We start from the raw sequence: 23,843 nt of genomic DNA, 5'->3' as shown, positions 1-23,843 counted from the left end.
TCCGTGTGCTGCTGCTTCCCTGTGCTTGCAGCGGGGGCAGGGAATTCCCTGCACACAGCCAAAAGCCCTCCAGAGCATGCAGTACAGAAATAATAGTAGTACTTTCACCTGGGGGATCTGTGTTGTTGTGATTGAGTATGTGTTGTGTCTGTGTTGGTTGTGATATGAGTGTGTGTGTTGTCTGTGTTGGTTGTAATTGAGTGTGTGTTGTGATGTTGTGTGTGTCTGTGTTGTTATATGTGTGTGGTGTGTTGTGATTGTGTGTGATTGTGTCTGTGTTTGAGTGTGTGTTGTCTGTGTTGGTTGTGATTGTGTTTGTGTGATTGTGTGCGTGGTGTGTGTGTGGTGTGTGTGTTGTGATGTTGCGTGTGTTGTGATTGAGTGGGTGTTGTCTCTGTTGGTTTTGATATGAGTGTGTGTGTTGTGATATTAGTGTGTGGTGTGCGTGTGTTGTGATTGTGTGTGTGTTGTGATTGTGTGTGTGTGTGTTGTGATTGAGTGTGTGTTGTGATGTGTGTGTTTGTGTTTGTGATTGTGTATGGTGTGTGTGTTGGTTGTGATTGAGTGTGTGTTTTGTGATTGAGTATGTGTGCTGTGTCTGTGTTGTGATTGTGTGTGTGTGTATGGGTGTTGTGATTGAATGCAGCGGTGCACAAACTGGGGGGCGTATGCTCTCCCAAGCTTGGCGATTGGGGAGACAAACAAAATTGACTTTGACGCACGCTCAGCAGCTGTCAATGCGCACACACACACATACACACGCACGCACGCACACACACACACACACACACACACACACACACACACACACACACACACACACACACACACACACACACACACACACACACACACACACACACAGACACACAGACACACAGACACACGCGGACACACACACACTCACAGCCACACAAACACACACAGAATAGCCCAGATCCATGCCCCCCTGCTTGTGCTTGCAAAATTATGCAGAACACCGTGTGCTCATGCTTGGAGAGTTGGTGATGTCACCGCTCTCAGCGGCAGTGTGGACCCAGTCTAATTTTGCAAGTGCAAGCTGTTGAAATAAGTATTTAAACATATTTGTATTTACATGGTATACCGTTTAATAAAGGTTTTCAGGCAGGAGGGGCCCGAGAAATTTCATGGATGAAAAGGGGGGCTCGGCATAAAAAGTTTGCTCACCCCTGGTCTACACTATGGGGGCTATGCACTAAGCTCAATGGCTTTGCGTTCTGATTTTTCAAAAAAGCAGGTTCGTTAAAAAGTGAGGCCGGGGAAGCTATTCACTAATGTAAATGCATTGTTTTGTATGCTCTATTATTGCCCCTGTATGTTCTGTGTATCTATCTATATGGATAGACATACAGGGATAATAATTGATTGTTTTGCTAATTTTTATGTTCTTTTCATGTATGGCTAATGTATTTATCAGCTTTATTTTTTCATTGGTGTGAATCATGTAATTTGTATTTAGTTACAGGTTATTTTTAATGGCTTATTTCTGGTAGTTAGATTAGAATGATGGTTGTTACTTTGAATTGGAATTGTTTTGGCAATGGTTTGGTTTTAGGAATTGAATAGGGAATTGGATCATTGATTTGTATTGTATTGTAATTGTTTTAAGAAATTGATTAATTGATTGATGGTAATTGTATTGATGTTGCTTGGTTTCTATTTGATTTTCATGATGGCATTGGTGGTTAGGGGACATTGTTCATAGTGTATTTTATTGTTACATATATTTTGCATAGTGTTACATGATGCACAGATTAATTGCATCATGTACACACTCAATGCAAATGTGTGACATTTCATATACATTTGTGTAGCTGCTGGTTTGTTGGTTTATATTTACAATCGATACTGGATTTATTGTAACATGCAATGTGGTGATTTTAAGATTAAAAATTAATGTTTTGATTTATGCATGTTTTATGTGTTTCATAATGGGCAAATAATCTATTATCCATATCTGGATAATAGTTATTTTGCACATTATTGTACTGTATGTGTTGGGGGGGGGGGGGGATTGATGTATTGAATGTATAGGTCCGGTTTATTTTTTTTTACATACAGGGTTGGTTCCTTTGGTCTGCAAGAGACCTCTGGAGACCACCTGAGGTATTCTCGGGCTTCTCACGGGTAACAGGCTGGCGGGTCCACGGGGGACACCTGTGGGGAAGAACCGGTGGCCACACATCTGTGGGGGCACCGTTTACCTGTAGGGACCACCCGTGGGTCCCCAGACCCCCGTGGGAACCACCCGAGGCCCCTCAGACACCTGTGGGTCTGACCTGGGGCCCCCAGACATCCGCGGGCCTACCGTGGGGACCCAATTGTGGCCCGCAGAGACCACCTGGTGGGCCATGGCGCCTGGCGGGACCAACCAACAGGCCTCCAGACCCTGTGTGAAACATGATGCTGGCAACCTGTAGGTCTGTGAGGTGACCCGTCAGGCCCACCAGGGACTCACGTGGGCCTGGGGTATGAACCCCTTATGTAAAAGAATAAATCATGTATTTATGGGGGGGCACAGGGGGTTGGTTATGTATTTAATAAATAGAATGATGTTTATTGTGGGGCAGTTTATTGTTTTTACTGGGAGTGGAGGGAGTGGGTATTGGCCCCAAGGGTATGTGGGTAGGCCTCCCGGCTGGGTAGTGGGTTAGGGTGGTTAGGCCTCACGGGGTGGGGGGTTAGTGGGTGAGGGTATGTAGGCCTCCCGAGTGATGAGTGAGGGTGGGTTAACCCCTTAATGACTGTAGCAGTTAATAACCGCTGTGGTGATTAAGGGGTTAGGGGACATTACATTGGATGTTTTTATTCTTGTGTATGTTTTGCAGCATCGGAGGGGCCATGGCAGGATAAAGATGAGGATGAAGACGGCCTTCATCGTGGGTGCCTTTAAAATGTAAGTGTAATATGTTTTTACTGTATTTATTGAAAGTTATATGTATTTAAAATTATTGCATATGTGGATAATAGTAATTTTGCCCATTACTGTATTGTATGTGTTAGGGGGGTGTATTTAGTTATAAATATTTTTTATTAATTTTGGAGGCGCAACATTGGTACCGCAGGCCCGCGGGGACCCCCGCACACAAAGACTGTTCTTGGAAAAAGTCCTCCTCAAGCTAATGAAGAGTGCTGATCTCAAGCACCTTCTGGAAGAGACACTAACAACCTGGAGAAAGGGCTCCAATCTCCATGAGACTGAGGGTTCTCTTATTCCATCCACTATCTTTCGAGCCGCAGTGATATCTCGAGTGAGAGTGGAAGGATGGGCTTCGCCCATGGTAAGCCCGAGCTTACCACAAACAGGGAAGTTATGTACTGCTGTGCCAGCCTTAATTCTAAAAGTTCTCAGGGGCGTTGTGGTTGCATGTCCTGAATTCCACGCGCAATAAATGATGCATCCCCCGTGCTCATGCTGCATTTGCGTCTCCCGGCACCCACGGTTGAACTGCGGTTTATTCGCAGTTGATCTGTTTAATTATAATGGTTCAGATTTAATTGGGAGCATTTCTTCGCGTATCCACCAGGTGGCAGATATTCATGAATTGTAATGAATTCTAATGTGTACACTACTGTACATGTGCTACAGCAATGTGTCGACTTGCAGGTGTTTAAAAAAAACATAGTGGTCCATTGTGAATTGACCTTGGTACTGAAAAAGTTACTGTATCAATTTAGGCGTTTCCTAATAAAAACTAAATGTGCTGTGTCTTTTTTTCCCCATTTGCCAACTGGACGGACGCAATGAGTACACCACAGTGCAAAAGACCTGACTGTACTGTATACAGTACAGTATGTGTCCTCATATTTTTTATGTTTTGGCTAAGGAGCCTCAGACTACTGTATACAGTATGAACCCGTAACGTCTATCTCTGCTTCAAATATAAATCTTCAAATTACAATTACTGTACAGTACACACACAGAGACCTGCAGAACTGTACGGCTGTACTGTGTAGGTTGAATTGCTATTAGACTTTTAAGACAACAGCTTGCGATCGCCCACTTGAGTTTCTAGATGGTATTGCAGACAATGCTAAAATGCAATTTTCTGCGCACGATAAATGGATTCTGGATTCTGCGCCTGATAGAAAACTGATAGAAACCTGAGTCAATTGCTATACGGTTGGAAAACATAGCGCGTCAGGATCCGGTATTCAGAGCGGTACGGCGTGCGAGGCTTTAGAATAAAGGCTGGCGCAGCTGTAACAGGGACGTATCCCTGTTGAAGAAACTCTCTCTAAAACCCAGCAGGGATCTGGTTAAGTGCAGCAGGCAATTAACCAGACTCCACCTGGGCATTTAAGTTTCTTAGAAAAGTCTACTGTTTCTAACAGGAGAGAGATTCCTTAGCTCAAAAGGGAGCTGACCAAGGAAAAGAAAGACTGCAGAGATTCCTTAGCCCACACCTGGTCTGAATTAAGGAAAGAAGATGTCTTGATGCACACAGAAGGACTGTATGCTGCTAGCAAGACAAAGGGACAAAACCTCTATACCTGGACACAGTGATTGCCATAGCACAGAAGGATGTTGACCCAGGAGTACAGAGAGGCCTTCCCCTACAGAAACCCCAGATAAAGATAAGACTATATTTTTGGACTGTTGGGAACCATGTTAAATGGTTTTGAAGCAAAAGGTGGCACTGTGTGCTCATTTGCATGTCATTTCCCAGAAGTCCTTGCTACAGTGGAAGCGCTGTGTGCTGGGTGATAATGGTGAAAGGATAAGAAGTGATGATCCAGGGCACATCGGCTTTTTTCAAAATTTAATGTAGCACAAAAAACACAACATTTCGTCCTTCTATGAGGACTTTTTCAAGTGACTGGCATGCATAAAGAGGAGAAATGTCCAGTATATATAATCAATAACTCATGTGAATACACTTAACACAATCACCCCCAATAATCCCATGATGATCTTCAGATGACCCTGTAGTCCTCCGTGTAATGCGCGCGCTGGTTCCTTGTCTGGTCGCAGTGACGTCATCCGGAAGCCTCTGCATCCGATCTGGTTCCCGTGTTAGGTCGCGCTGACGTCATCAACAAGCTCCTCCATCTTGTGGGGTTCCTGTGTTCTCCCGAGATCTCATGAGACATCCTTAATGCAGTGATGTCATCGTTGGTAGATGCTTGTCCTCTCTTCTCCTGCATTGTCCTTGCTGTCTATCCATTTTTCGCGCATGCGCGGTATCAATGCGCGTCTATGCGAGTCCTCCGATTTCTTTGCTAAGATGTATTGGGGGATGTGGACATATTCTGGCATGCAAACAGAACATCATTTTGGAAGAGGACGGTCATATACAGGGAGAAAAAAAGACTCATCAGTGAAATAACACATACAGTGCCACTATACCCTAAGAAAATAAAAGGTTTAAAATATGGAAGGCTTGTTTCTTTTGCAGAGTTTATACCTTAATCTTATAAGGTTAGTAAGAACAACAGCAGCAGCAATAATTTTCTGTGGATGAGATAAATGCACAAAATACATACATTTCCTTATTAACGGCTGTTCAAAAAGCAGTTCAGGGACAGAAAATCATTAAGTCCTCTAGGGAAGACTGTATCCAGAGTAAAAGTCCAGAAAGCTTCCCTCTGTAATAGGGACATATCTTTCTCTGTTCCCAGAGAAGATTTTTCAATTTGCTCAATCCCCATTATTTTTAATGAGGCCACAGTGTGTTTATAGTCTGTAATATGGGTGATTAGTATGGTATCTTTTTTCTGTATTTTTAATAATATTGTGCAGGAGCAGGGGGTCCCCTGAGCATTAATTTCTGGCTCAGGGAACCCCCTGCTCACTGTACAATATTATTAAAAATACAGAAATGCTGCTTCGTTACCATAGCACATAGCCGCTAAGGTAAAGAACGATTCTTTATTGATGTGTGTGTTTTATTTATACTGTACATGTGCAGAGGGTCTCCGGAGCAGAAACGTTTTGGTTTTAGGTCCGGGGACCCCCTGCTCCCCGAGATACAGGCCCCTTTTGGGGGTGCCGGTAACCCTCTGCTTTGTTTACAGGCTGCGGTCACGTGATCGGGACCTTAAACGCAGAGGGATACTGGAACCTCATAAAGGGGGCTGTATCTCGGGGAGCAGGGGGTCCCCCGACCTGAAACCAACGCGGTTCAGCTCCGGAGACCCCCTGCACATGTACACTATGAATAAAAATGTATTTCAAATGTATTTATTTATATTCATTTATTTATTTAGATTTATTTATTTATTTTCTGAGCGGCTGCTGTGTGTGAGTTTTTTTTATTGTGGGTAGTGGGGGTGGGTGAAGGGGGTATTAGCCCCAACGGTGGTTGTTTAGGGCTTGCGGGGGTAGCGGTAGGTATTAACCCCTTCATGACCGTAGCGGTATTAACTGCTACGGTCGTGAAGGGGTTAAGTGCACCCGCAACCCCCCCGCAAGTCCTAAACTAACACCAAGGGCCAAATACCCCCTTCACCCACACCCTCTACCCACAATAAAGCGGGCACGGTGGGTTAACCCCTTCATTGCCTTAGCGGCTATACGCTATGGTAATGAAGCAGCATTTCTGTATTTTTAATAATATTGTGCAGGAGCAGGGGGTCCCCTGAGCATTAATTTCTGGCGCTCAGGGAACCCCCTGCTCACTGTACAATATTATTAAAATACAGAAATGCTGCTTCGTTACCGTAGCACATAGCCGCTAAGGTAAGGAATGAGTTTTTATTTATATATGTGTTTTATTCATACTGTAGATGTGCAGAGGGTCTCCGGAGCAGAACCGCTGTGGTTTTAGGTCCGTGGACCCCCTGCTCCCCGAGATACAGGCCCCTTTAGGGGGTGCCGGTATCCCTCTGCTTTGTTTACAGTCCGCGGTCACATGATCGGGACCTTTAAATGCAGAGGGATACCGGCACCTCATAAAGGGGCCTGTATCTCGGGAAGCAGGGGGTCCCCCGACCTGAAACCAATGCGGTTCAGCTCCGGAGACCCCCTGCACATGTACACTATGAATAAAACTGTACAGTACTGTATGTTAGGGGTTATAGGGGACGGCTTCAAAGACAACAGCTCGCAAACGCCCCCATGTGTTTTTACACGGCATTGCAGTATTGCAGCCAGCGGGAATAAAATGCTTAAATCACAGCCGGGAAAATAACGCAATACACTCCGGGCGAAAACAATACAAAACCGAACATCACCGGGATATTCTGAAATTTGCAGAACTAGCCGAGTTAGAATAAAGTTGGTCGCCTCTGTATCTTCTTTCTTCCCATTAATTTTGCTGCGGTGCACTGTAAACCTTGTTTTTAACATGCGGCTGGTCTTGCCCACATACAAAGCCCACAAGGGCACTTAATTAGATCAATGATGTTGGTTGAAGTACATGTGATTCTGCTTCTGATTTTATATTTCTGACCATTCCTCGGGTGACAAAACTCATTGCCTGTAGTGAGGCTATTACATACTGAGCACCCAAAGCATTTAAAACATCGTTGCTTTGGCATGCTTAAGAAATGCGATGCAGTATACAGTAATGTTTATTGTCATCTGCCTTGATAAGAATGTCTTGTAAATTTTGACCCCTTTGATACACAAATCTGGGTGGCTCTCTACAGATAAGATCCAAAGAGTCATCTGCTTGGAGCACCCTCCAATGCTTGCAAATGCTATTTTTTTAATAGATTTGCTTGCAGTGGTATACCTGCTAACCACATTGATCCTGCAAGCAAATCTATAAAAAATAGCATTAGCAAAAATAGCATAGCTGAGCGGATTCATATAAATGAAGTCTGTTAATTAAGACCCAGAATGGCTATAGAACAAAACCAGGGCAGTTTTTCCATTTTACATAAATACCAGACCTTATTTTTTATTTTGGAAAGTGTAGGGAGATCTTTCTGCTTCCAAAGTGCTGCCAAATCAATTCTTGTGGCGACGGCTATATATGTAATAAGTTTGTTTTTGGCTCCGGACAAGTCTGGGAGATGTCTATTCAGCAAAAATAGCCAAGAATCTAATAGGATTGTACCAGTAATTTGTAGAATTCCTTGGAGTCAGTCCCTGATCCTCGTCCATAGAACCTTAACCTTCAGACAGGACCACCACATATGTGAAAATGAAGCAGTTTCTCTGCAACCGTTTGGACAACTGGGGGATAATCCGGAACAAACCTAGAAATCTTTAGGGGTATTAAATACCACCTCATAAGAACTTTATAAGAATTTTCTTTTATTTTGGTGCATATAGAACATTTAGAAGTAGCCCCCCAAATCTCTTCTCAAGTCTCCGCATCCAGAACCTTATTGAGGTCCGACTCTCATTGGGCAATATATTTAAGTCCACCATTATTGTTCCCTGGGAAACGAGTAGATAAGTATATACTGTAATTGAGGAATCAATTTTTCTTGGACTGATCGACCCAGGGACAGAGTTTTGAACTGCGTGAGAGGAGGGAAAGGAGATCTACTATAGCTATAGGCCCTTAGTTGTAAAAACGGCAAAATTTACTATTCGGAATACCATTTTCCACATGTAATTTTTCAAAAAGAATCGATTTGTTATCGCTGAGTATATCGAGAATTCTTTCCACTCCCGCCTTCTTCCACTGAGAGAATGCTTTATCTGGGAAACCTGGGAGAAACTCGGGGTTACCCCAGAGTGGACACATTGTGGATTTAGAGGCGGTTTGAGTGAATCACAGATGGACCTCTGACCAAAACCTCAAAGATTGTGAGATCGCGGGCAAGATATCTCTGGCTTAAGAGCGTGTTGTAGACATAAGTTTGGGTTTTAAGGATATCTCAGCTTCAGCCCAGGTGGCTCAATCAATGGCTCAGTTTAAGCCACCTGTGCTGAAGCTCAGATATCCTTAAAACTCAACCAGTTGGGGGTTCTTGAGGACTGGATTTGAGCACCACTGTTCTAGAATGTACTGCCACCGGAGGCTGTGATCGCAAATAGCATTAATAGCTTTAGAGGTGCAATCCATACAGCCGACCAGAAGACAACTTTTTGTAAAGAATGTATTTGTCTACCTGGCTTTCTTAAACAAATGCCAATAGCAAAGATCTGTCTGATTTCATCTTTTTAAGGATTTAATTTTAAATTGCATTTCTACGAGACTACTAATGCAAAAGTATTTATCAACCATGTTTTTTCTTTACCCTTAACCCATCCTGTCCTTATCAGAGAGCCTATAAAGATAAGCGTAGGAGTAAAATGACAAAAATAAATTGTAAGCTCATCTGGTCAGGGACCATGTCTGTAAAAATCCAATGTTCTGTACACTATACTTATAATTGTATGTTTAGTATGTCTTTTTTTATGTTGCGCTATTTATGTACATAGCGCTTCACAGTAATACACGTGACAATCATATAAATAACAAATAACAGGTGATGGAAATAACTGCTTCAGACATAAAAGTAACATTTAGGAAAAGGAGTCCCTGCTCGGAGGAGCTTACAATCTAATTGGTAGGTAGAAATAGCAAAAATCGGGTAGGTGCTGAGCACAGCAGGGGAAATAGGACTGGAGGCTGATATTAATAAAAAAATGCTTTATTGAATATGCATAATAGCAAAAAAAGGTAACAGGGTCCTCCTGGCACGTTTCTCGCCTGGTAGACGCTTTATCAAAGAGTAACCAGTATTCTGAACAAAACCCTATTAAATAGGCAACTCCCATGTCAAAGCTAAACTCGTGCCAAATCTCACTTGTGTGTCAGATGGAAAGAGACTAGGTAATGGGCTACGGAGGCCTATGAGGCAAGTATCACTTCGCCAAAGAAATCGCCAAATAAGGGGGACGCTGAGACAGATTTAAGAAAGAGTAGAGTGATTCTAGCAACAGCGTTTAGGATAGATTGTAGGGGAGACAGGTGAGAGGCAGGAAGGCCGGACAGCAGGAGGTTGCAGTAATCAAGATGGGAGAGAATGAGGGCCTGAGTCAGAGTTTTAGCAGTCGAGCAACAGAGAAAAGGGCGTATCTTTGTAATATTGCGGAGGAAAAAGCGACAGGTTTTAGAAATGATTTGAGTGTGAGGGGCGAATGTGAGAGAGGAGTCGAGTGTGACCCCTAGGCAGCGTGCTTGGGCTACTGGGTGAATGATCGTAGTTCCAACAGTAATGTGGAAGGAGGTAGTAGGGCCAGGTTTGGGAGGAAGTATGAGGAGCGCTGTTTTTGCCCTGTTAAGTTTATGTCGGCGGAGTGCCATCCAGGATGATATAGCAGAGAGACATTCAGAAACTTTGGTTTGTAAAGCAGGTGTAAGGTCAGGGGTTGAAAAGTAAATGTGTGTCGTCAGCATAGAGGTGATAATTAAACCCAAAAGATGTTATTAGGTCACCTAGAGAGAGTGTGTAAAGAGAAAAGAGAAGAGGTCCCAAGACAGAGCCCTGGGGTTCCCACACAGAGAGATCAATAGAGGAGGAGGAGGTGTTAGCAGAAGAGACACTGAAAGTACGATGAGAGAGGTAGGATGAGATCCAGGATAGAGCTTTATTATTGATAACTCTGAGTTATGGAGGATCTATTACTTGTTATGCCTACATCATGAGCACGGCGATATACATGATAAAAATATAGCTACTTTTAAAAATAGGGTTTTGAAGCACTGGTATTGGATTAATCCTCTGCATCTCTTCCAGGGACAATGTTCAACCCAAGTGTTCATCTCAGCCTTGCCTCTTGTAACATCATGAGCTCTATCATGTTCGGTGACCGCTTTGAATATGACAACAAGGAGCTACTGTCTATGGTACATGTGATTCATGAGTCATTTGAGCTCATAAGCTCTGCCTGGGGGCAGGTAAGTGCTATTTTGTGGGGGCAGAATTGTAATGTACTATATATATTAGCTTGTTGGCAATTAACCAACAGAAAATGTGCCTCAAATGTAAAAAGTTTGTTAATCACAGTTCTTAATGGGGATGAGATATTTATACTGTGATAGTGATAACATAAAAACATAGTAATTAGGTTGCAAAAACATCCATGACCATCCAGTTCAAGTTACGTTAAATTCTAATCCGGAGGAATATAAAGAAATAAAATAATTAATGCTCTGTCTATGTGGTACCCTGATTAATCACATTTCTGGATCAATATGCTGCTTATGTTTTATCCTGATCAATCAAAAGTCTCCCTGCATCAAAACTCTGCAAATGTTTCATCCTGATTAATCAGACATCTCCCCGCATCAATACAGTAGTACATGTGTTAATTACTTTGACAATTATTTCTTAAATGTACCTACTGTATCTATACTATAATTCTAGAAAATATTAATTTAATTAATTTCTTCGGAAGATGAAAATAAGTGAACATTTTCATTGAGGAAGGAATTTGTTCTTTTTAAAGGAAGACAACTACATAGATATGTTCTAGGTGCAGTCCCACGTAGCCGAAGGGAAAACAACCTTTTGTAAGGAATTTGACAGTCTAAACATGTCACTGCCATTGCTCCATATCGGTCCTGGGAGGAATTGTGCCTTTAGTCACCTGATCCTTTAATGAAGGTTCCTATGAGAAGCAGATACATAGCACAGCGATGTGCAGTTGTTGTACTTTAGAAGCTTGACCCTGTATTTCCATGTTATTCTTCATAGCTGTATGAAATGCTCCCAGGTCTCATGAAGCATCTTCCCGGTAAACATCACCAAATATTCCGTAACTTAGAGATCCTCTTAGCAATAATAGAAAAGAGAGTGGAGATGAGCAGACGGACGCTGGACCCAAGCAGCCCTAGGCATTACATTGACACATTCCTCATTAAAATGGACAAGGTATTGTAACCTAGATTATATTTGACTTGTAAAATTATAATTATTTATATCAGGGGTGGCCAACTCCAGTCCTCAAGGACCCCAACTGGTCAGATTTTAATTAAGGATATCTCTGCTTCAGCACAGGGGCCTCAATCAGTGACTCAATCATTGTGATAAAGCTACCTTTTCTGAAGCAGGGATATCCTAAAAACCTGCCCTGTTGGTAGCCCTTGAGGACTAGAGCTGGCCTCCCCTGATTTATATAATGCATTTTCCCCCTCAAAGTGCTTCCCAAAAAGACAGTGTACAAATGATTACTGTATTATAGTTATTTGTGTGGTGTTCTGTGCAAAGTATACCAATTAATTCTGTATTATACTGTAATTATTTATTTGATGCTTTTATTAAATGTGCCTTACCAAACTATAGTATACAAATGCACACTACTGATATTCAATTTAATTGTATTATGCTTTATACAGTATACAGTACACAAATAAATACTATATTGTAGTACAGTTGTTAATATATAGCTGAACCCCATTATAATGTGGTCCTCGGGGGCCACCCGATCAGACCGCGTTATAATTGGGGTTGCGCTAATTTTTTTTAAAAATGGCCGCCGTGATCAGGGACTCCGCGCTGCCGAAGGGGAAGAGCTGAGATAACTCTCCCAGAGCCCTGCGTCACAGTGGCAGGCCCCTACCCCCCGTCCCAGCAGCACTTAACCATACCCAGCATCTGCAGCAGTTGATCTGTGCAGAGTACCTGCGAGGAGGAGGAGAGCTCACAGGATGTCAGCTGTTTCTGAGTTCCCGGCCAGGGATCAGCTCCTTTCAATCTTCCCCCACAGCAGCAGACATACAGGCAGGGAGAGGGGGCTCTCCCTGAGCCCAGCGTCGCAGCGGCAGACCCCCCCACAGCAGCACCCCCCACAGCAGCAACCCCCTCCCCCACAGCAGCAACGACAGCAGAATTTCCTCCCCCCCCACAGCAGCACGAATAGCACCACGCATCCCCCCAAAACCACAGCAGCACCCCCCCACCACAGCAGTACAACAGCAGCACCCCCCACATCAGCACTTACCCAGCATCTGCAACAGTTGATCTGTGCAGAGAAGCTGCGAGTGGGAGGAGAGCTCACGCAGTCTTTGCTGGGATGTCAGCTGTTTCTGAGGTCCAGGCCAGGGATCAGCTCCATTCAATCCCCCCCACAGCAACAGAGGTACAGGCAGGGAGAGGGGGGGCTCTCCCTGAGCCCAGCATCGCAGCGGCAGGTGCCCCCCCCCAGCAGCACTTACCCCCCCTGCTTTGCGCCTATTTACCAGCCTTGCAACGTTCCTCCCCCCACCCAGCAGCCCCACGATGCACCCAAAGGTGGGCTGTGACACCAAAGGAAGGGAGGGGTGGCTGTGTGTGTGGTGTTGTGTGGTGTGTGTGCAATGTTCAGTGAGTGTATGCTGTGAGTGAATGCAGTGTGCAGTGAGTGTATGCTGTGAGTGTGTGCAGTGAGTGTGTGCAGTGTGCTGTGTGTGCAGTGTCCTGTGTGTGTGCAGTGTGTGCAGTGTGTGCTGGTGCAGTGTGCAAGAAAAAAAATTAAAACTTTTTTTTTTTTAAATTCGGGGTCCATGCTCAAACCGCGTTATAAGTGGATCCGCGTTATAGCGGATCGCGCTATAACGAGGTTGAGCTGTATCTTGTTTACTGTATACAAATGACTATATTATAATTATTGATATGATTCTTTTATCCAACACACATTATAAAAATACAGAAGTGAAATGTATGCTATTTTAAACTTATTTATATGATGTTTGTATGATGTACAGAAATAAAGTATACAATACAATGTAAGGAATATACCAGGGCGCAAACTTCAAAAAAGATTATTTAGTATGCTTGTGACAGGGTCTTATCCCTGTTAACAGGCTTGCCTCTAATCCAGCAGTGTGCTGGTTAATTGCACACCTGCAATCAACCATTCCACCTGCCTTATCACAGCTCTGTGAAAAAGCCTGTTCCCAGAAACAGGGGGGAGATTTTCCTCAGTACACAAGGGTGCTGACAAGAGGAAAGAGGTCTTGAGCAGAAAGGCTCTGCTGAGATCCAGACACCCAAAGACCCATATTCCTGGACACAGGGGACCCAGGAACCTACCAGAGACTGACATGAAGGGCCACCTGCTTTAAGGTATCTCTCTTGAGACTTTGGGGAATAGGGTGGTAATGGGATTATCCCTCCAGCCCTGGAGAAAGGGACTGGGGAAGTAAGTTAGCCCTTAAACAGGGATAGGCGTTTGTTGTTTTCATATGTTTTGCTGTATTGAAGGGACAGGCGCAATAAAGCCTTATTTTAACTTCACCTTAAAAACGGTCTCCTTTGCTTACCTTTGCACACATCTCTTACAATGCTATAAAATAAACACATACCGTAATTTCCGGACTATAAGCCGCTACTTTTTCCCCCCACTTTGAACCTCGCGGCTTATATTCAGGTGCGGCTTATATATGAATTTTCCATCCCCCGCGAGCCTGCTCTCCCCCTCGCAGAGTAGCAGCACGCTCTAGCATTGAGGCACTTCCTGTCTGCTGCTTGCTAGAGCGTGGGTGCACTCCTGCTTGGACGGCAGAGGTATTTGCTCAGGGGTTAATGTGAGGTGCTGGGGGGCTTGATGTGTGGTGCAGGGGGGGGTTAATGTGAGGTGCTGGGGGTTAATGTGAGGTGCTGGGGGGCTTTTTGTGTGGTGCAGGGGGGGTTGATGTGTGGAGCAGGGGGGTTAATGTGAGGTGCTGGGGGGTTGATGTGAAGTGCAGGGGGGGTTGATGTGATGTTCTGGGGGTTAATGTGAGGTGCTGGGGGGTTGATGTGGGGTGCTCAGGGGTTAATATGAGGTGCTGGGGGCTTGATGTGAGGTGCAGGGGGGGTTGATGTGTGGTGCAGGAGGGGTTAATGTGAGGTGCTGGGGGGTTGATGTGAAGTGCAGGGGGGGTTGATGTGAGGTGCAGGGGGGGAGAGTGATGTGAGGTGCAGGTGCGGCTTATATTCAGGTGTGGCTTATATTCAGGTGCGGCTTATATTCAGGTGCTGCTTATATTCAGGTGCGGCTTATATTCAGGTGCGGCTTATATTCAGGTGCGGCTTATTTATGTGCAATATAATTTTTTTTCTAAAATTCAATGTGTGCAGCTTATATACAGGTGCGGCTTATAGTCCGGAATTTACGGTAATAAAACAGCACATAGGCAAGTGCTACAAGTGGAAATGGCAGTGATACATTGTTACCAGACTCCCATAGACACCACCAGATGGATTAAGGTTTCTGGAGAAGAATGCCAAGCTTTAGCGGAGGATTATATGTCCACACATATATAGATGGCATAGCTGAGTGTTATGAACAGTTCCGTTAAATTTGGAGGAAAGAGGCGCAAGTTCAGCCTCACATGACCCACACTCACGATCACTCCGTCGGGGAAGGCACTCACAGCGTGGCAGATGAAGATCAGCTCCGGTAGGAAATGCACCCGCTTCCTGTCCTCCGCAGTGAGATCTACACGTCTCCGTCAGCTGAGCATGGAGGTGTGTGGACAAAATTGCCTGCACTTCCACAACAGCTGATATAGAATAGCTCAAGGCAGCAGCGTTGCTTGGTCAGCCGGCAGCCAAAAAGGCAATTGATACCTGATATTGCTAACCAGCTATAATAAAGTGATAGAAATGTAGCTTAGAAAATGGTCAAGATGACCAATAAGGAATAGAAAATAATACACAATGTATTCCAATGTGTTTCGTAGCTCATCAGCAAACTGATGAAGTAGCAACAGCTATGAAACGGGTTGGAATTGATTGTGTGCTATTTTCTATTCCTTATTGGTCACATTGGGGGGAAATGATAACATTGACTAAAGGCATTGATCATGCCCATAGACCGGGTAGATGCGCGCGGGCGCTAGCAGGAGGGGGAACGCAATGCGCAAGAAATTAGTTAAAACTGATTTCTTGGCGTGACAGGTAGGTCACGTGAGCGGTTCGCCCAATGAGGGTGAACCAGCTCCGTGACGCCCCTAAGCATGCCCCCCATGGCGCGTCTACCATGGACACAAAATGTACCCGCTTCATGCAGGTGACATCACAGCCTTCTCACGTCTCTGCGCGGGCGAAGGCTGTATGGCCTTAGTCTGTGTGCATACAACGCAAGCTACCAAAAACTCCTTCACGTCTTTGTGGATCTGTGGCCACCAAATGATCCATTCAAGGAAATCACGTCTTCCTGACTCCCGGGTAACCAGACATATTGGAGTTATGAACCCATTGCAACGCCTCACTTCGAAATTGAGGGGGGGACAAATAGTTTGGACGAACGAGTGGACGTTGACTGGGATCCTCTGCCTGAGCCAGTGAAATCTGTTGCAGAAGTGAAGATATAACTGTAGAGATGATCTGAGAAGATGGATTGATGGTCCCCTGCTTTTAGATCCTGGACAATAAGAGATCACAATGTTGAACCGAGTGAAGAAGAGAGCCCACCTCGCCGGACGCGTCCTGAGTCTCTTTGCTCCTTCAAAGTATTCGATATTTTTGTGGTCCGTCAGAATTGTTATGGGAGAAGTTGTCCCCTCAAGTAAATGTGTCTATTCTTCTAGAGCCATTTTCATAGCCAGTAGTTCCCGATTTCCAACATCATAATTCCTTCCTGCGGCAGAGAATTTTTTTTTAGAAAAGAAGGCATGGGGGTGGAGTTACCCATGAAAATCCTTCTTTTGAGAAAGAGCAGCTCCGGCTACCATATCAGATGCGTCCACTTCAAGCATGAAGCGTTTCGTAGGATCTGGATGGATCAGTACAGGTGAGGAAGAAAAGGCGGACTTGAGTTTCTCGAAAGCCAGAAGAGCCTCAGAGCGCCATATCTTGGGATTCGCCCCTTTCTTAGTAAGAGTTGTAATAGGTGCAACTACCTTGGAGAAGTTCCTGATGAAACGCCGGTAGTAGTTGGCAAACCCAAGAAATTGTTGAGTTGGTTTCAGGCCTGTCGGTAGGGGCCAATCCAGCACTGCCGATACTTTTGCACGATTCAACTCAAATCCAAGGGAAGAGATGAAGTATCCAAGGAAGGAATTTTTCTTCTGTTGAAACTGATACTTCTCCAGCTTGGCAAAAAAGGAGTGAGCCCAAAGTCTTTGGAGAACCTGTCTAACTTGTGCCCAATGTTCGGACAAAGAAACTGGAAAAAATAAGGATATTGTCCAGATATACCAAGTAGATCCTGGAAAATCTCATTGATGAAATGTTGAAATACGGCCAGTTGTATAACCCGAATGGCATGACCAAGTATTCGTAGTGGCCGTTACTGGTATTAAAGGCTGTCTTCCACTCATCACCTTCTCTGATCCTAATTAAATTGTAAGCTCCTCAAAGATACAGGTTGAAGATCATAGCCTGGTATAAGCGGTCGAAAAGTTCAGGGATGAGGGGAAGAGGATACCGATTATTTTACAGTGATTTTATTTAGGCCTCTATAAATCAATACATGGCTTGAGAGAAGCGTCTTTGGGGAAATGAAGAAGAAACCCGCAACAGCGGGGGAACTTGATTTGCAAATAAACCCTCGCTGGAGGTTCCCCAAAATGTATTCCCACATTGCCCTGGTTTCTGATTCTGAAAGGGGGTAAGTGCAACCTCAAGGAGGGATGGCTCCTGGGAGCAGATCGATGGCACAATCATAAGGTTGGTATGGTGGTAACTCTTTTGCCTGCTTTTTGTCGAATACATCAGCAAAGTCCTGGTAGGGACCTGGAAGGCACGATGAGAAAGTCTCTGTGGGTAGCCGAACCTCGGAGATGGTGCGAGATACCGGAAGACAAGATCCATGGCAATGTTGTCCCCAGGCTGTCACTTGACTGCTTGTCCAATCGATCTTGGGGTTGTGGTGCCGCAACCAGGGAAGACCTACAGTAGGACCATGTAACAGGGACTTATCCCTGTTCAGATCTTGCCTCTAGTCCAGCAGTGTGCTGGTTAATTGCTGGTGTGCAATCAACCAACTCCACCTGCCTAATCACAGCTCTGTGAAATAGTGTCATGTGAGACACAGGGAGAGGATTCCTTAGTCTCATAATTGGGGACCCAGGAAGAACAGATGTCTTGAGCTGCAAAGAGACTGCAGGCTGACAGCAAGACAAAGGGGACCAGACCTCTATACCTGGACAGACATTGCCTTAGCACACAAGGGTGCTGACCCAGGAGAGCAGAGCGGCCTTCCCCTACAGCTACAAGAAACAGATAAGACTTTCTGATGGGACTGTTATATATCTGTATATATATTTGGGCTAGTAAATAGCTTAGCTAACCACCCAGTTAAAGAGGGCTGGACTTCATGTGTAGATAGTCTCCAAAGTGGAGTAGGTTTTCTTTTACTTATTTTGAAAGAATTTGGCTGTGTTAAAGGGACAGGCACTATAAAGCCCAATTTAAGTTTCACTTTAAACGGTTTCCATTGCGTACCTCTGCATACATCTCTTACATATGGTGTCAGAAGTTGGGATGAGAGGTGGCCCTTGAAGTTCAAAGGGGCCCCGGAGACTGCCTGTGAAAATGTTTGTGCTTTTGCCTGCATACAGTTCCTGCAAACAGCCTGAGCAACAAAACCAAAGAATCACACTACACTACACTGAAGAAAGCCACAATGCCACAGTTGGACTGGGAGACCCACCCATACAAGGGACTGATGCTGTGACCAGAATCTACCCCACCACTGGTAAAAGAAAAAAAGAAAAGAAAAAAAGACCCTGGGAATTTAAATGGCCACCCAGCTGAAGTCAAATACAGACTCTGCAAGAATGGGGAAGAAAATGTGTTCCTGTTGTAAAGAGCCCAGCCACACGAGCAATGTCCCTTCAGGCCTTATTCAGACAATGAGGATGGCCCCTACGTGACCCCAGAAAAAGGGCTGCAGCCAGAGGACTATTGTTTTCAACAAGCCAAGGAACTGCAGCGCGCTGTGGACCCAAGGAAGATGCAGAAGTTTTACTTAGCAAGTGCACATCCAATATCACTGAGGAGAAAAAATGTGTGCACAGCACTGCTGATGTTGTAACACATACCAAAGTAAAGAAGAAAAAGAAAAATGCTACAGAGATGCCTGTGAGAGCTACGAACTCTACAAGCAAAGTCCGCCCACCTGTAGGACTACCACAATTTGGGTTTCTAGCGAATACAGTGACAACAGCTGCAATAGCACCTCCTGAGGTCAGGAAGAAAAATACACTTGATAGCCCCAAAATGGAGGACAAGATCTGGCGTTCCTGTAATGAACCCTACCCCACAGGAGAGTGGCCCTTCCAGTCTGATAAGGAGGAAGACATCTCTTATGGGGAACCCAAACTGAGTCACACCCACAAAACACCCCAAGAATGGTGGGGGTGTCTGAACTCGGTACATAACGAAAAGTCCACTCTCTATGATGACAAATGTGATCGGCAGGAGCAAGAGTGGGAGCAGCAGATCTCTGAAAATTTACGCCACCTCACGAAACTGCAAGGTAAATATGGTGGATACAGTGAAGCTGCTGAAGTTTCAAATAAAGATGGAGACCCCAGTATCCCTGGTGGGACGGAGTCGTCCAAAACAAAAAGGTGGAAAAAGAAAAAAAGGGTCTTCACTTACCGTGGAAGGAACAGACACGTATGCAGATACAATGTAGAAAAAGGGGGTCCGAGATGCCCTGCAGCCTAGAGAAAATTGAGAATTTGTCCTGCCAATGACCAAATATCCAGAGGGCCCAAGGCAGGTGTCGGGTACCCCAAAGAAGTGTCTGTCCGGTGCCAACAGTGAGGAACCCTGAACCAACCATACCAAGGAAGTGGAGCCGGAACCAGTGAGTGGCAATCCCTTGACCAGCCCTGAAGCTGTCCAGCAAACTGCCAAGCATGACTGTGATATGCTCCGTGAACAATTGAAACTGAAGAAAGATGATTTACGCGAGCTACAGAAAAATAATGTTGAGGTACAGAAGAATGTGCTCAAACTTTACTCTTTGGCCAGGACCGAATTGGACAATCTCAAGACTGAGCTAGATACTGCAAACGGTACTAATACCGCCATGGTGGAAAAACAGCAAGTCTGACCGAATGATTGCTAATCTGAAGCAGAAGTATGAGGAGGAACTGAAGGAGATTAGTCTTTCAGCAAGAGATTCGCAAGTGCCATAGAGAGGTGGAAGTCTCTCAGAATGAGGTTCACACACTCCGCATAGAACTGAATGCTTCACACCAGGAGGTCAACAGTGTCCGGACAGAGGTGGACGTATCCCAGAAGGAGGTTCATACTCTCCACATAGCACTGGATGCCTCACACCAAGAGATCAGCAGTTGCCGCACAGAACTGGAAGTCTCTAGAAAGGAACTTCATAGTCTCGCTGAGGAGCTGGACATCTCTCAAAAAACTATCCTCAGTCTTAATATGGATCTCAAAGTCTCTCAGTAGAAGCTTCAGATCCTCAACCTAGAGATGGAAGACTCAAGCCAGGAGACCAGGATTCTCAAAGCAGAAGTGCATAAATGGAAGGAGGACTACAAGGAGGCCCTGAATATTACATAGCCTGTAAAAAGAGAAAATTTAAGACTCGAAGAAGAAAATTCTGATTTGACAGACCACGTCAATAAAAAGAATGAAAAGCTGCACAAGCTTGAAAAAATAAAGAAACTTTTGGAAGATGAGAAGTTTGAAGCAGAGCACCGACTGCAGAACCAACTGCAAGGTCTGCGTACGCACCTCCAGAATGCCGAAGAGAAGCAGCAAACTCTGCAGGAAGAAAATCTGCAGGATGCTAAAGAAGTACAAGTGCTGCAGGAACATCTTATTACCCAGTGTGTCTCCGCAAAGCAGCACAGGAAACTGAAGGCTACCCTGACCATCACCAAAGGAGGAGCATACAACCTGATTCGCATCCGCAGTGGAGACGAGTGGAAGACCGCGTTCAACACACGCAGCGGTCATTATGAGTACCTTGTGATGCCGTTCGGGTTTTGCAATGCCCCTGCAGTCTTCCAAGACTTTATGAATGAGGTTTTTCGTGACCTATTGAACTCTTTTGTGATTATCTACTTGGATGATATACTTATTTTTTCAAAAACCCTCGAAGAACACATTCGTCATACCAAGATGGTGCTCTCTCGCTTACTGGCCAACAAGCTCTATGCCAAGATGGAGAGTGTGTCTTTCACCAATCCTCCACTACCTTCCTGGGATACATTGTCCCAGATCAAGGCTTCACCATGGATCCAGAGAAGCTCAATTCCGTACTCGAATGACCTCAACCTAACTCCTTAAAAGCGATTCAGCGCTTCCTCCGCTTCACAAACGATTACAGGAAATTTATTGCTGGCTTTTCTACCTTGGTGGCACCCATTACGGCCCTTACCAAGAAAGGGTCCAATCCATCCTCATGGCCCTTGGAGGTCACTCGGGCCTTTGAATCTCTTAAAAAAGTCTTTGTCTCTGCTCCTATTCTGCGACATCTCGTCCCCACCCTCCCCTTTACTTTGGAAGTTGACGCTTCCGACGTAGTAGCTGGCGCGGTTCTCTCTCAAAGGACCACCCCCGAAGACAAATACACCCCTGTGGGTTTTTTTCTAAAAAAAATTCTTCTGCAGAAAGAAATTACGACGTGGGGAATAGGGAATTGTTAGCCATCAAGATGGCTTTACAAGAGTGGAGACATCTCCTGGAAGGAACCAAGGGAACCCATTTAGATCCTGACGGACAACAAAAATCTTTCTTACATTGAAGGTTCTTGTCGCCTTGGCCCTCGTCAAGCTCGTTGGGCGCTGTTCTTTTCAAGGTTTTACTTCACCATCTCTTATATTTCTGGGACAAAGAATATCAAGGCAGATGCATTGTCCCGCCAGTTTATCACTGAGGAAAAGTCACAAGATATCCCGGAGAATATTTCCCCCCCCCAATTGTTTATCTCTGCCGCTTCCTTTGACATTTTAGATAAGATTCTGGAATCTCAAACACAGGTTCCTAAATGGCTGGAAGTCCCCAATGGTCGTCTTTACGCAGCTCCACATTTTCATCTCAAATGTTTGGAATGGGGCCATTCCTCCAGATCTGCTGTCCATCCCGGGTTTAAGAAGACCAAGGATTTGATTTGTCGAACCTTCTGGTGGCCCAACATGTCAAAGAACATCAGAGCCTTCATTTCTTCGTGCCCAGTCTGTGCACAAAATAAGTCTGTCCGTCAAAAACCTTCCGGTCTTCTACAACCTCTCCCGGTTCCGGACCGTCCTTGGAGTCACATTTCTATGGACTTCATTGTGGATCTTCCCCCGTCTAATGGTATGACTACCATTATTGTAATTGTCGACAGATTCTCCAAGCAAGCTCATTTTTGTCCCCTCAAGGGTCTACCCAATTCCAGTACTTTGAACGACATTTTTGTAAAGGAAATGTTCCGCATTCATGGTGTCCCGTGGTCCATTGTCTCAGATCGGGGTACTCGATTTGTTTCTAAATTCTGGCGTGCATTTTCCCAGAGGTTGGGCAATACCCTTCTTTTTTCCTCAGGCTACCACCCCCAAACAAATGGGCAGACTGAACGTATGAACCAGTCCCTTGAACAGTATTTGCGTTGTTTTTCTTCGGACTCTCAGGATAATTGGGCTGAGTTACTTCCTTGGGCAGAATTCGCGATCAACTCTCTCAAAAACGAGTCTACTCAAGAATCATCGTTTATTGTAAACTACGGATTTCACCCTACTCGTCTTCCCATGCGTTCTTCCAGGTCCGGAGTTCCAGCAGGCGTTGAGAGGGTATCTTCCTTACAGGAGTCATGGAAGAGGATTCAAGCAGTTCTTCAAAAATCCGTGCTAAGGCAGAAAAAACAAGCAGATAGGCTTCGTCAGGAGGGTCATAAGTTCATTCCTGGAGAGAAGGTCTGGCTTTCTTCTAAAAATATCAAATTGAAGGCCCCAACCCCTAAATTGTCTCCCAGGTTCCTGGGACCTTTCTCTATTCTGGGACAAATTAATCCTGTGACCTATCAACTTCGACTGCCTCCCTCTCTGAATATTTCACCCATCTTCCATGTTTCTCTCTTGAAACCATTTATCCAAGACAAACGGTTCTCTCATCCCTCTCTTCGGCCTCCTCTCCCCATTGTACCTGGACAACAGGAGTTTGAAATCCAGTCTATCTTTGACTCTCGCATCTCCAGGGGCAAACTCCAATTTTTGGTCCACTGGAAGGGATGTGGACCTCAGGATCGTTCTTAGGTTTCTCATGCGGATGTTCATGCTCCATCGCTACTTAAACGTTTTCATCAAAAACTTCCTCTCAAACCTTGGTTGGTTCATCCGGAGTCCGACCCTCGAGGGGGGGGGGGGGTACTGTAAGGATCCGCGCTGCGGGTATACCCGCTTCCAGTGCCTCCTTATTACAGGCCGTCCGGGCTCCCTGGTAGCGTCCCTCGCCACTGGTGGCTACCCCCGCACATCCCGGTCGAGCGCGTCACCCCTACGGGCTCGCGCGGACCCAGGTCGCCATTAGTTGGCGCCGGGCCTCAGACTCTGCCTCCTCTGACGCGGTACATTGGTAAGCCTAAGAGACCATTTAAAATGCGTATGTTAGAACATTTACGTAATGTGAGAAATATACCAAAAACTCTAGCAAAAGGTATGCCTCTTACTCCTTTACTAAAGCATTTTAATGATGTTCATCATAATGACCCTTCTTGCATTAGATTCAAGGGATTGGAATGTGTACCATCCAATATTAGACAAGGTAATAGAGATCTTCTCCTATTAAAGCGAGAACAATATTGTATTTACACATTCCAAACAAGGTACCCCACTGGATTCAATGAGTTAATTGAACTTGCACCGTTACTGAAATAATACATGTGTGTAACAGTTTATTAACCACTCGGCAAGTTCATTGAATATGTTACTTCATTTTTTTTTTTTTCCTTTTTGGTTCTTATTGGTACTTTTTAAATATTTTCAGATGTATTATGTAGCATGCTCCACATTTGAGTCCATAACTGTATCTATCGGATTTGCATGTGATTTTGAGATATGTTT

At 44.8% G+C, this 23,843-nt stretch overlaps 1 pseudogene; it reads left to right on the top strand.

Moving 5' to 3' along the window:
• The window catches only part of LOC142483684 (cytochrome P450 2G1-like), a 105,753-nt pseudogene that overhangs the window by 30,214 nt on the left and 51,696 nt on the right, over positions 1-23,843 (top strand).

This window comes from Ascaphus truei, unplaced genomic scaffold (genome assembly GCF_040206685.1).
Source record: "Ascaphus truei isolate aAscTru1 unplaced genomic scaffold, aAscTru1.hap1 HAP1_SCAFFOLD_356, whole genome shotgun sequence".
NCBI classification, from domain to species: Eukaryota; Metazoa; Chordata; class Amphibia; order Anura; family Ascaphidae; genus Ascaphus; species Ascaphus truei.
Note: the sequence above shows the minus strand (reverse complement) of the source record. Positions and strands in the feature narration are given on the sequence as shown.